The sequence below is a fragment of the Harmonia axyridis genome, chromosome 5, assembly GCF_914767665.1.
Source record: "Harmonia axyridis chromosome 5, icHarAxyr1.1, whole genome shotgun sequence".
Lineage (NCBI taxonomy): Eukaryota > Metazoa > Arthropoda > Insecta > Coleoptera > Coccinellidae > Harmonia > Harmonia axyridis.
Genome location: NC_059505.1, coordinates 20,455,981 through 20,469,737, shown reverse-complemented (window position 1 = coordinate 20,469,737; position 13,757 = coordinate 20,455,981).

Genomic DNA, 13,757 nt, shown 5'->3' with positions numbered 1-13,757 from the left:
CTCTTTTTCTATTGATCTGGTCATGTAGATCACGAAAGTTTTTATTTGAGGAGTCTGCGACGAATAGTTTAGGAGATATAACGATTTTTATAGAGAGATTGAATTTTCTCGAATTTTCCTTACCCCGGACCTTGAAAAATTGTAAAAATTTAAAAGATCTTTCTTGGTAATAAAATACCTCTTTTTCTATTGATCTGTTCACGTAGATCACGAAAGTTTTTATTTGAGGGGTCTGCGACGAATAGTTTAGGAGATATAACGATTTTTGTAGAGAGATTGAATTTTCTCGAATTTTCCTTACCCCGGACCTTAAAAAATTGTAAAAAATTCAAAGTTCCTTCTTGGTAATAATATACCTCTTTTTCTATTGATCTGGTCACGTAGATCACGAAAGTTTTTATTTGAGGGGTTTGCGACGAATAGTTTAGGAGATATAACGATTTTTGTAGAGAGATTGAATTTTTACGGTTTTTTCCAAAAATTTCGAATTCAAATTTCTCCTAAACTATGGGGACTACGGAAAATCGGTAAGCAGAGTTGGTATTGGCAGTTCATGGTTATTCGAATCCCACTCTCGCCTGACAATATTTGAGTCGAAAAATTTTCTCGAATTTTCTCGAATTTTCCTTGCCCCGGACCTCAAAAAATTGTAAAAAATTAAAAGTTCCTTCTTGGTAATAATATACCTCTTTTTCTATTGATCTGGTCATGTAGATCACGAAAGTTTTTATTTGAGGAGTCTGCGACGAATAGTTTAGGAGATATAACGATTTTTATAGAGAGATTGAATTTTCTCGAATTTTCCTTACCCCGGACCTTGAAAAATTGTAAAAAATTGAAAGATCTTTCTTGGTAATAAAATACCTCTTTTTATATTGATCTGTTCACGTAGATCACGAAAGTTTTTATTTGAGGGGTCTGCGACGAATAGTTTAGGAGATATAACGATTTTTGTAGAGATATTGAATTTTCTCGAATTTTCCTTAACCCGGACCTTAAAAAATTGTAAAAAATTAAAAGTTCCTTCTTGGTGATAATATACCTCTTTTTCTATTGATCTGTTCACGTAGATCACGAAAGTTTTTATGAGAGGTCTGCGACGAATTGTTTAGGAGATATAACGATTTTTCTAGAGAGATTGAATTTTTACGGTTTTTTCCAAAAATTTCGACTTCAAATTTCTCCTAAACTATGGGGACTACGGAAAATCGGTAAGCAGAGTTGGTATTGGCAGTTCATGATTATTCGAATTCCACTCACGAATGACAATATTTGAGTCGAAGAATTTTCTCGAATTTTTCTTACCCCGGACCTTGAAAAATTGTAAAAAATTAAAAGTTCCTTCTTGGTAATAATATAACTCTTTTTCTTTTGATCTGGTCACGTAGACCACGAAAGTTTTCATATGAGCGGTCTGCGACGAATAGTTTAGGAGATATAACGATTTTAGTAGAGAGATTGAATTTTTACGGTTTTTTCCAAAAATTTCGAATTCAAATTTCTCCTAAACTATGGGGACTACGGAAAATAGGTAAGCAGAGTTGGTATTGGCAGTTAATGATTATTCGAATTCCACTCACGAATGACAATATTTGAGTCGAAGAATTTTCTCGAATTTTCTCGAATTTTCCTTACCCCGGACCTTAAAAAATTGTAAAAAATTAAAAGTTCCTTCTTGGTAATAATATACCTCTTTTTCTATTGATCTGGTCACGTAGATCACAAAAGTTTTTATTTGAGGGGTTTGCGACGAATAGTTTAGGAGATATAACGATTTTTTTAGAGAGATTGAATTTTTACGGTTTTTTCCAGAAATTTCGAATTCAAATTTCTCCTAAACTATGGGGACTACGGAAAATCGGTAAGCAGAGTTGGTATTGGCAGTTCATGATTATTCGAATTCCACTCACGAATGACAATATTTGAGTCGAAGAATTTTCTCGAATTTTTCTTACCCCGGACCTTGAAAAATTGTAAAAAATTAAAAGTTCCTTCTTGATAATAATATACCTCTTTTTCTATTGATCTGGTCACGTAGATCACGAAAGTTTTCATATGAGGGGTCTGCGACGAATAGTTCAGGAGATATAACGATTTTAGTAGAGAGATTGAATTTTTACGGTTTTTTCCAAAAATTTCGAATTCAAATTTCTCCTAAACTATGGGAACTACGGAAAATCGGTAAGCAGAGTTGGAATTGGCAGTTCATGGTTATTCGAATCCCACTCTCGCCTGACAATATTTGAGTCGAAAAATTTTCTCGAATTTTCCTTACCCCGGACCTTAAAAAATTGTAAAAAATTAAAAGTTCCTTCTTGGTAATAATATACCTCTTTTTCTATTGATCTGGTCACGTAGATCACGAAAGTTTTTATTTGAGGGGTTTGCGACGAATAGTTTAGGAGATATAACGATTTTTGTAGAGAGATTGAATTTTTACGGTTTTTTCCAAAAATTTCGAATTCAAATTTCTCCTAGACTATGGGGACTACAGAAAATCGGTAAGCAGAGTTGGTATTGGCAGTTCATATTTATTCGAATCCCACTCTCGCCTGACAATATTTGAGTCGAAAAATTTTCTCGAATTTTCTCGAATTTTCCATACCTTAAAAAATTGTAAAATATTAAAAGTTCCTTCTTGGTAATAATATACCTCTTTTTCTATTGATCTGGTCATGTAGATCACGAAAGTTTTTATTTGAGGAGTCTGCGACGAATAGTTTAGGAGATATAACGATTTTTATAAAGAGATTGAATTTTCTCGAATTTTCCTTACCCCGGACCTTGAAAAATTGTAAAAAATTAAAAGATCTTTCTTGGTAATAAAATACCTCTTTTTCTATTGATATGTTCACGTAGATCACGAAAGTTTTTATTTGAGGGGTCTGCGACGAATAGTTCAGGAGATATAACGATTTTTGTAGAGAGATTGAATTTTCTCGAATTTTCCTTAAGCCGGACCTTAAAAAATTGTAAAAAATTAAAAGTTACTTCTTGGTGATAATATACCTCTTTTTCTATTGATCTGTTCACGTAGATCACGAAAGTTTTTATATGAGGGGTCTGCGACGAATAGTTTAGGAGATATAACGATTTTTATAGAGAGATTGAATTTTTACAGTTTTTTCCAAAAATTTCGACTCTAAATTTCTGCTCAACTATGGGGACTACGGAAAATCGGTAAGCAGAGTTGGTATTGGCAGTTCATGATTATTCGAATTCCACTCACGAATGACAATATTTGAGTCGAAGAATTTTCTCGAATTTTTCTTACCCCGGACCTTGAAAAATTGTAAAAAATTAAAAGTTCCTTCTTGGTAATAATATAACTCTTTTTCTTTTGATCTGGTCACGTAGATCACGAAAGTTTTCATATAAGGGGTCTGCGACGAATAGTTTAGGAGATATAACGATTTTAGTAGAGAGATTGAATTTTTACGGTTTTTTCCAAAAATTTCGAATTCAAATTTCTCCTAAACTATGGGGACTACGGAAAATAGGTAAGCAGAGTTGGTATTGGCAGTTCATGATTATTCGAATTCCACTCACGAATGACAATATTTGAGTCGAAGAATTTTCTCGAATTTTTCTTACCCCGGACCTTGAAAAATTGTAAAAAATTAAAAGTTCCTTCTTGGTAATAATATAACTCTTTTTCTTTTGATCTGGTCACGTAGATCACGAAAGTTTTCATATAAGGGGTCTGCGACGAATAGTTTAGGAGATATAACGATTTTAGTAGAGAGATTGAATTTTTACGGTTTTTTCCAAAAATTTCGAATTCAAATTTCTCCTAAACTATGGGGACTACGGAAAATAGGTAAGCAGAGTTGGTATTGGCAGTTCATGATTATTCGAATTCCACTCATGAATGACAATATTTGAGTCGAAGAATTTTCTCGAATTTTCTCGAATTTTCCTTACCCCGGACCTTAAAAAATTGTAAAAAATTAAAAGTTCCTTCTTGGTAATAATATACCTCTTTTTCTATTGATCTGGTCACGTAGATCACAAAAGTTTTTATTTGAGGGGTTTGCGACGAATAGTTTAGGAGATATAACGATTTTTTTAGAGAGATTGAATTTTTACGGTTTTTTCCAGAAATTTCGAATTCAAATTTCTCCTAAACTATGGGGACTACGGAAAATCGGTAAGCAGAGTTGGTATTGGCAGTTCATGATTATTCGAATTCCACTCACGAATGACAATATTTGAGTCGAAGAATTTTCTCGAATTTTTCTTACCCCGGACCTTGAAAAATTGTAAAAAATTAAAAGTTCCTTCTTGATAATAATATACCTCTTTTTCTATTGATCTGGTCACGTAGATCACGAAAGTTTTCATATGAGGGGTCTGCGACGAATAGTTCAGGAGATATAACGATTTTAGTAGAGAGATTGAATTTTTACGGTTTTTTCCAAAAATTTCGAATTCAAATTTCTCCTAAACTATGGGAACTACGGAAAATCGGTAAGCAGAGTTGGAATTGGCAGTTCATGGTTATTCGAATCCCACTCTCGCCTGACAATATTTGAGTCGAAAAATTTTCTCGAATTTTCCTTACCCCGGACCTTAAAAAATTGTAAAAAATTAAAAGTTCCTTCTTGGTAATAATATACCTCTTTTTCTATTGATCTGGTCACGTAAATCACGAAAGTTTTTATTTGAGGGGTTTGCGACGAATAGTTTAGGAGATATAACGATTTTTGTAGAGAGATTGAATTTTTACGGTTTTTTCCAAAAATTTCGAATTCAAATTTCTCCTAAACTATGGGGACTACAGAAAATCGGTAAGCAGAGTTGGTATTGGCAGTTCATATTCATTCGAATCCCACTCTCGCCTGACAATATTTGAGTCGAAAAATTTTCTCGAATTTTCTCGAATTTTCCATACCTTAAAAAATTGTAAAATATTAAAAGTTCCTTCTTGGTAATAATATACCTCTTTTTCTATTGATCTGGTCATGTAGATCACGAAAGTTTTTATTTGAGGAGTCTGCGACGAATAGTTTAGGAGATATAACGATTTTTATAGAGAGATTGAATTTTCTCGAATTTTCCTTACCCCGGACCTTGAAAAATTGTAAAAAATTAAAAGATCTTTCTTGGTAATAAAATACCTCTTTTTCTATTGATCTGTTCACGTAGATCACGAAAGTTTTTATTTGAGGGGTCTGCGACGAATAGTTTAGGAGATATAACGATTTTTGTAGAGAGATTGAATTTTCTCGAATTTTCCTTAAGCCGGACCTTAAAAAATTGTAAAAAATTAAAAGTTCCTTCTTGGTGATAATATACCTCTTTTTCTATTGATCTGTTCACGTAGATCACGAAAGTTTTTATATGAGGGGTCTGCGACGAATAGTTTAGGAGATATAACGATTTTTATAGAGAGATTGAATTTTTACAGTTTTTTCCAAAAATTTCGACTTCAAATTTCTGCTCAACTATGGGGACTACGGAAAATCGGTAAGCAGAGTTGGTATTGGCAGTTCATGATTATTCGAATTCCACTCACGAATGACAATATTTGAGTCGAAGAATTTTCTCGAATTTTTCTTACCCCGGACCTTGAAAAATTGTAAAAAATTAAAAGTTCCTTCTTGGTAATAATATAACTCTTTTTCTTTCGATCTGGTCACGTAGATCACGAAAGTTTTTATTTGAGGGGTCTGCGACGAATAGTTTAGGAGATATAACGATTTTTGTAGAGAGATTGAATTTTCTCGAATTTTCCTTAACTTGGACCTTAAAAAATTGTAAAAAATTGAAAGTTCCTTCTTGGTGATAATATACCTCTTTTTCTATTGATCTGTTCACGTAGATCACGAAAGTTTTTATATGAGGGGTCTGCGACGAATAGTTTAGGAGATATAACGATTTCTATAGAGAGATTGAATTTTTACGGTTTTTTTCCAAAAATTTCGACTTCAAATTTCTGCTAAACTATGGGGACTACGGAAAATCGGTAAGCAGAGTTGGTATTGGCAGTTCATGATTATTCGAATTCCACTCACGAATGACAATATTTGAGTCGAAGAATTTTCTCGAATTTTCTCGAATTTTCCTTACCCCGGACCTTGAAAAATTGTAAAAAATTAAAAGTTCCTTCTTGGTAATAATATAACTCTTTTTCTTTCGATCTGGTCACGTAGATCACGAAAGTTTTCATATGAGGGGTCTGCGACGAATCGTTTAGGAGATATAACGATTTTAGTAGAGAGATTGAATTTTTACGGTTTTTTCCAAAAATTTCGAATTCAAATTTCTCCTAAACTATGGGGACTACGGAAAATAGGTAAGCAGAGTTGGTATTGGCAGTTCATGATTATTCGAATTCTACTCACGAATGACAATATTTGAGTCGAAGAATTTTCTCGAATTTTCTCGAATTTTCCTTACCCCGGACCTTGAAAAATTGTAAAAAATTAAAAGTTCCTTCTTGGTAATAATATACCTCTTTTTCTATTGATCTGGTCACGTAGATCACGAAAGTTTTTATTTGAGGGGTTTGCGACGAATAGTTTAGGAGATATAACGATTTTTGTAGAGAGATTGAATTTTTACGGTTTTTTCCAAAAATTTCGAATTCGAATTTCTCCTAAACTATGGGGACTACGGAAAATCGGTAAGCAGAGTTGGTATTGGCAGTTCATGGTTATTCGAATCCCACTCTCGCCTGACAATATTTGAGTCGAAAAATTTTCTCGAATTTTCCTTACCCCGGACCTTAAAAAATTGTAAAAAATTAAAAGTTCCTTCTTGGTAATAATATACTTTTTTTCTATTGATCTGGTCACGTAGATCACGAAAGTTTTTATTTGAGGGGTTTGCGACGAATAGTTTAGCAGATATAACGATTTTTGTAGAGAGATTGAATTTTTACGGTTTTTTCCAAAAATTTCGAATTCAAATTTCTCCTAAACTATAGGGACTACGGAAAATCGGTGAGCAGAGTTGGTATTGGCAGTTCATGGTTATTCGAATCCCACTCTCGCCTGACAATATTTGAGTCGAAAAATTTTCTCGAATTTTCTCGAATTTTCCTTACCCCGGACCTTAAAAAATTGTAAAAAATCAAAAGTTCCTTCTTGGTAATAATATACCTCTTTTTCTATTGATCTGGTCATGTAGATCACGAAAGTTTTTATTTGAGGAGTCTGCGACGAATAGTTTAGGAGATATAACGATTTTTATAGAGAGATTGAATTTTCTCGAATTTTCCTTACCCCGGACCTTGAAAAATTGTAAAAAATTAAAAGATCTTTCTTGGTAATAAAATACCTCTTTTTCTATTGATCTGTTCACGTAGATCACGAAAGTTTTTATTTGAGGGGTCTGCGACGAATAGTTCAGGAGATATAACGATTTTTGTAGAGAGATTGAATTTTCTCGAATTTTCCTTACCCCGGACCTTAAAAAATTGTAAAAAATTAAAAGTTCCTTCTTGGTGATAATATACCTCTTTTTCTATTGATCTGTTCACGTAGATCACGAAAGTTTTTATATGAGGGGTCTGCGACGAATAGTTTAGGAGATATAACGATTTTTATAGAGAGATTGAATTTTTACAGTTTTTTCCAAAAATTTCGACTTCAAATTTCTGCTCAACTATGGGGACTACGGAAAATCGGTAAGCAGAGTTGGTATTGGCAGTTCATGATTATTCGAATTCCACTCACGAATGACAATATTTGAGTCGAAGAATTTTCTCGAATTTTTCTTACCCCGGACCTTGAAAAATTGTAAAAAATTAAAAGTTCCTTCTTGGTAATAATATAACTCTTTTTCTTTCGATCTGGTCACGTAGATCACGAAAGTTTTTATTTGAGGGGTCTGCGACGAATAGTTTAGGAGATATAACGATTTTTGTAGAGAGATTGAATTTTCTCGAATTTTCCTTAACTTGGACCTTAAAAAATTGTAAAAAATTGAAAGTTCCTTCTTGGTGATAATATACCTCTTTTTCTATTGATCTGGTCACGTAGATCACAAAAGTTTTTATTTGAGGGGTTTGCGACGAATAGTTTAGGAGATATAACGATTTTTTTAGAGAGATTGAATTTTTACGGTTTTTTCCAGAAATTTCGAATTCAAATTTCTCCTAAACTATGGGGACTACGGAAAATCGGTAAGCAGAGTTGGTATTGGCAGTTCATGATTATTCGAATTCCACTCACGAATGACAATATTTGAGTCGAAGAATTTTCTCGAATTTTTCTTACCCCGGACCTTGAAAAATTGTAAAAAATTAAAAGTTCCTTCTTGGTAATAATATAACTCTTTTTCTTTTGATCTGGTCACGTAGATCACGAAAGTTTTCATATAAGGGGTCTGCGACGAATAGTTTAGGAGATATAACGATTTTAGTAGAGAGATTGAATTTTTACGGTTTTTTCCAAAAATTTCGAATTCAAATTTCTCCTAAACTATGGGGACTACGGAAAATAGGTAAGCAGAGTTGGTATTGGCAGTTCATGATTATTCGAATTCCACTCACGAATGACAATATTTGAGTCGAAGAATTTTCTCGAATTTTCTCGAATTTTCCTTACCCCGGACCTTAAAAAATTGTAAAAAATTAAAAGTTCCTTCTTGGTAATAATATACCTCTTTTTCTATTGATCTGGTCACGTAGATCACAAAAGTTTTTATTTGAGGGGTTTGCGACGAATAGTTTAGGAGATATAACGATTTTTTTAGAGAGATTGAATTTTTACGGTTTTTTCCAGAAATTTCGAATTCAAATTTCTCCTAAACTATGGGGACTACGGAAAATCGGTAAGCAGAGTTGGTATTGGCAGTTCATGATTATTCGAATTCCACTCACGAATGACAATATTTGAGTCGAAGAATTTTCTCGAATTTTTCTTACCCCGGACCTTGAAAAATTGTAAAAAATTAAAAGTTCCTTCTTGATAATAATATACCTCTTTTTCTATTGATCTGGTCACGTAGATCACGAAAGTTTTCATATGAGGGGTCTGCGACGAATAGTTCAGGAGATATAACGATTTTAGTAGAGAGATTGAATTTTTACGGTTTTTTCCAAAAATTTCGAATTCAAATTTCTCCTAAACTATGGGAACTACGGAAAATCGGTAAGCAGAGTTGGAATTGGCAGTTCATGGTTATTCGAATCCCACTCTCGCCTGACAATATTTGAGTCGAAAAATTTTCTCGAATTTTCCTTACCCCGGACCTTAAAAAATTGTAAAAAATTAAAAGTTCCTTCTTGGTAATAATATACCTCTTTTTCTATTGATCTGGTCACGTAAATCACGAAAGTTTTTATTTGAGGGGTTTGCGACGAATAGTTTAGGAGATATAACGATTTTTGTAGAGAGATTGAATTTTTACGGTTTTTTCCAAAAATTTCGAATTCAAATTTCTCCTAAACTATGGGGACTACAGAAAATCGGTAAGCAGAGTTGGTATTGGCAGTTCATATTCATTCGAATCCCACTCTCGCCTGACAATATTTGAGTCGAAAAATTTTCTCGAATTTTCTCGAATTTTCCATACCTTAAAAAATTGTAAAATATTAAAAGTTCCTTCTTGGTAATAATATACCTCTTTTTCTATTGATCTGGTCATGTAGATCACGAAAGTTTTTATTTGAGGAGTCTGCGACGAATAGTTTAGGAGATATAACGATTTTTATAGAGAGATTGAATTTTCTCGAATTTTCCTTACCCCGGACCTTGAAAAATTGTAAAAAATTAAAAGATCTTTCTTGGTAATAAAATACCTCTTTTTCTATTGATCTGTTCACGTAGATCACGAAAGTTTTTATTTGAGGGGTCTGCGACGAATAGTTTAGGAGATATAACGATTTTTGTAGAGAGATTGAATTTTCTCGAATTTTCCTTAAGCCGGACCTTAAAAAATTGTAAAAAATTAAAAGTTCCTTCTTGGTGATAATATACCTCTTTTTCTATTGATCTGTTCACGTAGATCACGAAAGTTTTTATATGAGGGGTCTGCGACGAATAGTTTAGGAGATATAACGATTTTTATAGAGAGATTGAATTTTTACAGTTTTTTCCAAAAATTTCGACTTCAAATTTCTGCTCAACTATGGGGACTACGGAAAATCGGTAAGCAGAGTTGGTATTGGCAGTTCATGATTATTCGAATTCCACTCACGAATGACAATATTTGAGTCGAAGAATTTTCTCGAATTTTTCTTACCCCGGACCTTGAAAAATTGTAAAAAATTAAAAGTTCCTTCTTGGTAATAATATAACTCTTTTTCTTTCGATCTGGTCACGTAGATCACGAAAGTTTTTATTTGAGGGGTCTGCGACGAATAGTTTAGGAGATATAACGATTTTTGTAGAGAGATTGAATTTTCTCGAATTTTCCTTAACTTGGACCTTAAAAAATTGTAAAAAATTGAAAGTTCCTTCTTGGTGATAATATACCTCTTTTTCTATTGATCTGTTCACGTAGATCACGAAAGTTTTTATATGAGGGGTCTGCGACGAATAGTTTAGGAGATATAACGATTTCTATAGAGAGATTGAATTTTTACGGTTTTTTTCCAAAAATTTCGACTTCAAATTTCTGCTAAACTATGGGGACTACGGAAAATCGGTAAGCAGAGTTGGTATTGGCAGTTCATGATTATTCGAATTCCACTCACGAATGACAATATTTGAGTCGAAGAATTTTCTCGAATTTTCTCGAATTTTCCTTACCCCGGACCTTGAAAAATTGTAAAAAATTAAAAGTTCCTTCTTGGTAATAATATAACTCTTTTTCTTTCGATCTGGTCACGTAGATCACGAAAGTTTTCATATGAGGGGTCTGCGACGAATCGTTTAGGAGATATAACGATTTTAGTAGAGAGATTGAATTTTTACGGTTTTTTCCAAAAATTTCGAATTCAAATTTCTCCTAAACTATGGGGACTACGGAAAATAGGTAAGCAGAGTTGGTATTGGCAGTTCATGATTATTCGAATTCTACTCACGAATGACAATATTTGAGTCGAAGAATTTTCTCGAATTTTCTCGAATTTTCCTTACCCCGGACCTTGAAAAATTGTAAAAAATTAAAAGTTCCTTCTTGGTAATAATATACCTCTTTTTCTATTGATCTGGTCACGTAGATCACGAAAGTTTTTATTTGAGGGGTTTGCGACGAATAGTTTAGGAGATATAACGATTTTTGTAGAGAGATTGAATTTTTACGGTTTTTTCCAAAAATTTCGAATTCAAATTTCTCCTAAACTATGGGGACTACGGAAAATCGGTAAGCAGAGTTGGTATTGGCAGTTCATGGTTACTCTTTCCCACTCTCGCCTGACAATATTTGAGTCGAAAAATTTTCTCGAATTTTCTCGAATTTTCCTTACCCCGGACCTTAAAAAATTGTAAAAAATTGAAAGTTCCTTCTTGGTAATAATATACCTCTTTTTCTATTGATCTGGTCATGTAGATCACGAAAGTTTTTATTTGAGGAGTCTGCGACGAATAGTTTAGGAGATATAACGAGTTTTATAGAGAGATTGAATTTTCTCGAATTTTCCTAACCCCGGACCTTGAAAAATTGTAAAAAATTAAAAGATCTTTCTTGGTGATAAAATACCTCTTTTTCTATTGATCTGTTCACGTAGATCACGAAAGTTTTATTTGAGGGGTCTGCGACGAATAGTTTAGGAGATATAACGATTTTTATAGAGAGATTGAATTTTTACGGTTTTTTCCAAAAGTTTCGACTTCAAATTTCTCCTAAACTATGGGGACTACGGAAAATCGGTAAGCAGAGTTGGTATTGGCAGTTCATGATTATTCGAATTCCACTCACGAATGACAATATTTGAGTCGAAGAATTTTCTCGAATTTTCTCGAATTTTCCTTACCCCGGACCTTAAAAAATTGTAAAAAATTAAAAGTTCCTTCTTGGTAATAATATACCTCTTTTTCTATTGATCTGGTCACGTAGATCACGAAAGTTTTTATTTGAGGGGTTTGCGACGAATAGTTTAGGAGATATAACAATTTTTGTAGAGAGATTGAATTTTTACGGTTTTTTCCAAAAATTTCGAATTCGAATTTCTCCTAAACTATGGGGACTACGGAAAATCGGTAAGCAGAGTTGGTATTGGCAGTTCATGGTTATTCGAATCCCACTCTCGCCTGACAATATTTGAGTCGAAAAATTTTCTCGAATTTTCTCGAATTTTCCTTACCCCGGACCTTAAAAAATTGTAAAAAATTAAAAGTTCCTTCTTGGTAATAATATACTTTTTTTCTATTGATCTGGTCACGTAGATCACGAAAGTTTTTATTTGAGGGGTTTGCGACGAATAGTTTAGCAGATATAACGATTTTTGTAGAGAGATTGAATTTTTACGGTTTTTTCCAAAAATTTCGAATTCAAATTTCTCCTAAACTATAGGGACTACGGAAAATCGGTGAGCAGAGTTGGTATTGGCAGTTCATGGTTATTCGAATCCCACTCTCGCCTGACAATATTTGAGTCGAAAAATTTTCTCGAATTTTCTCGAATTTTCCTTACCCCGGACCTTAAAAAATTGTAAAAAATCAAAAGTTCCTTCTTGGTAATAATATACCTCTTTTTCTATTGATCTGGTCATGTAGATCACGAAAGTTTTTATTTGAGGAGTCTGCGACGAATAGTTTAGGAGATATAACGATTTTTATAGAGAGATTGAATTTTCTCGAATTTTCCTTACCCCGGACCTTGAAAAATTGTAAAAAATTAAAAGATCTTTCTTGGTAATAAAATACCTCTTTTTCTATTGATCTGTTCACGTAGATCACGAAAGTTTTTATTTGAGGGGTCTGCGACGAATAGTTCAGGAGATATAACGATTTTTGTAGAGAGATTGAATTTTCTCGAATTTTCCTTACCCCGGACCTTAAAAAATTGTAAAAAATTAAAAGTTCCTTCTTGGTGATAATATACCTCTTTTTCTATTGATCTGTTCACGTAGATCACGAAAGTTTTTATATGAGGGGTCTGCGACGAATAGTTTAGGAGATATAACGATTTTTATAGAGAGATTGAATTTTTACAGTTTTTTCCAAAAATTTCGACTTCAAATTTCTGCTCAACTATGGGGACTACGGAAAATCGGTAAGCAGAGTTGGTATTGGCAGTTCATGATTATTCGAATTCCACTCACGAATGACAATATTTGAGTCGAAGAATTTTCTCGAATTTTTCTTACCCCGGACCTTGAAAAATTGTAAAAAATTAAAAGTTCCTTCTTGGTAATAATATAACTCTTTTTCTTTCGATCTGGTCACGTAGATCACGAAAGTTTTTATTTGAGGGGTCTGCGACGAATAGTTTAGGAGATATAACGATTTTTGTAGAGAGATTGAATTTTCTCGAATTTTCCTTAACTTGGACCTTAAAAAATTGTAAAAAATTGAAAGTTCCTTCTTGGTGATAATATACCTCTTTTTCTATTGATCTGTTCACGTAGATCACGAAAGTTTTTATATGAGGGGTCTGCGACGAATAGTTTAGGAGATATAACGATTTCTATAGAGAGATTGAATTTTTACGGTTTTTTCCAAAAATTTCGACTTCAAATTTCTGCTAAACTATGGGGACTACGGAAAATCGGTAAGCAGAGTTGGTATTGGCAGTTCATGATTATTCGAATTCCACTCACGAATGACAATATTTGAGTCGAAGAATTTTCTCGAATTTTCTCGAATTTTCCTTACCCCGGACCTTGAAAAATTGTAAAAAATTAAAAGTTCCTTCTTGGT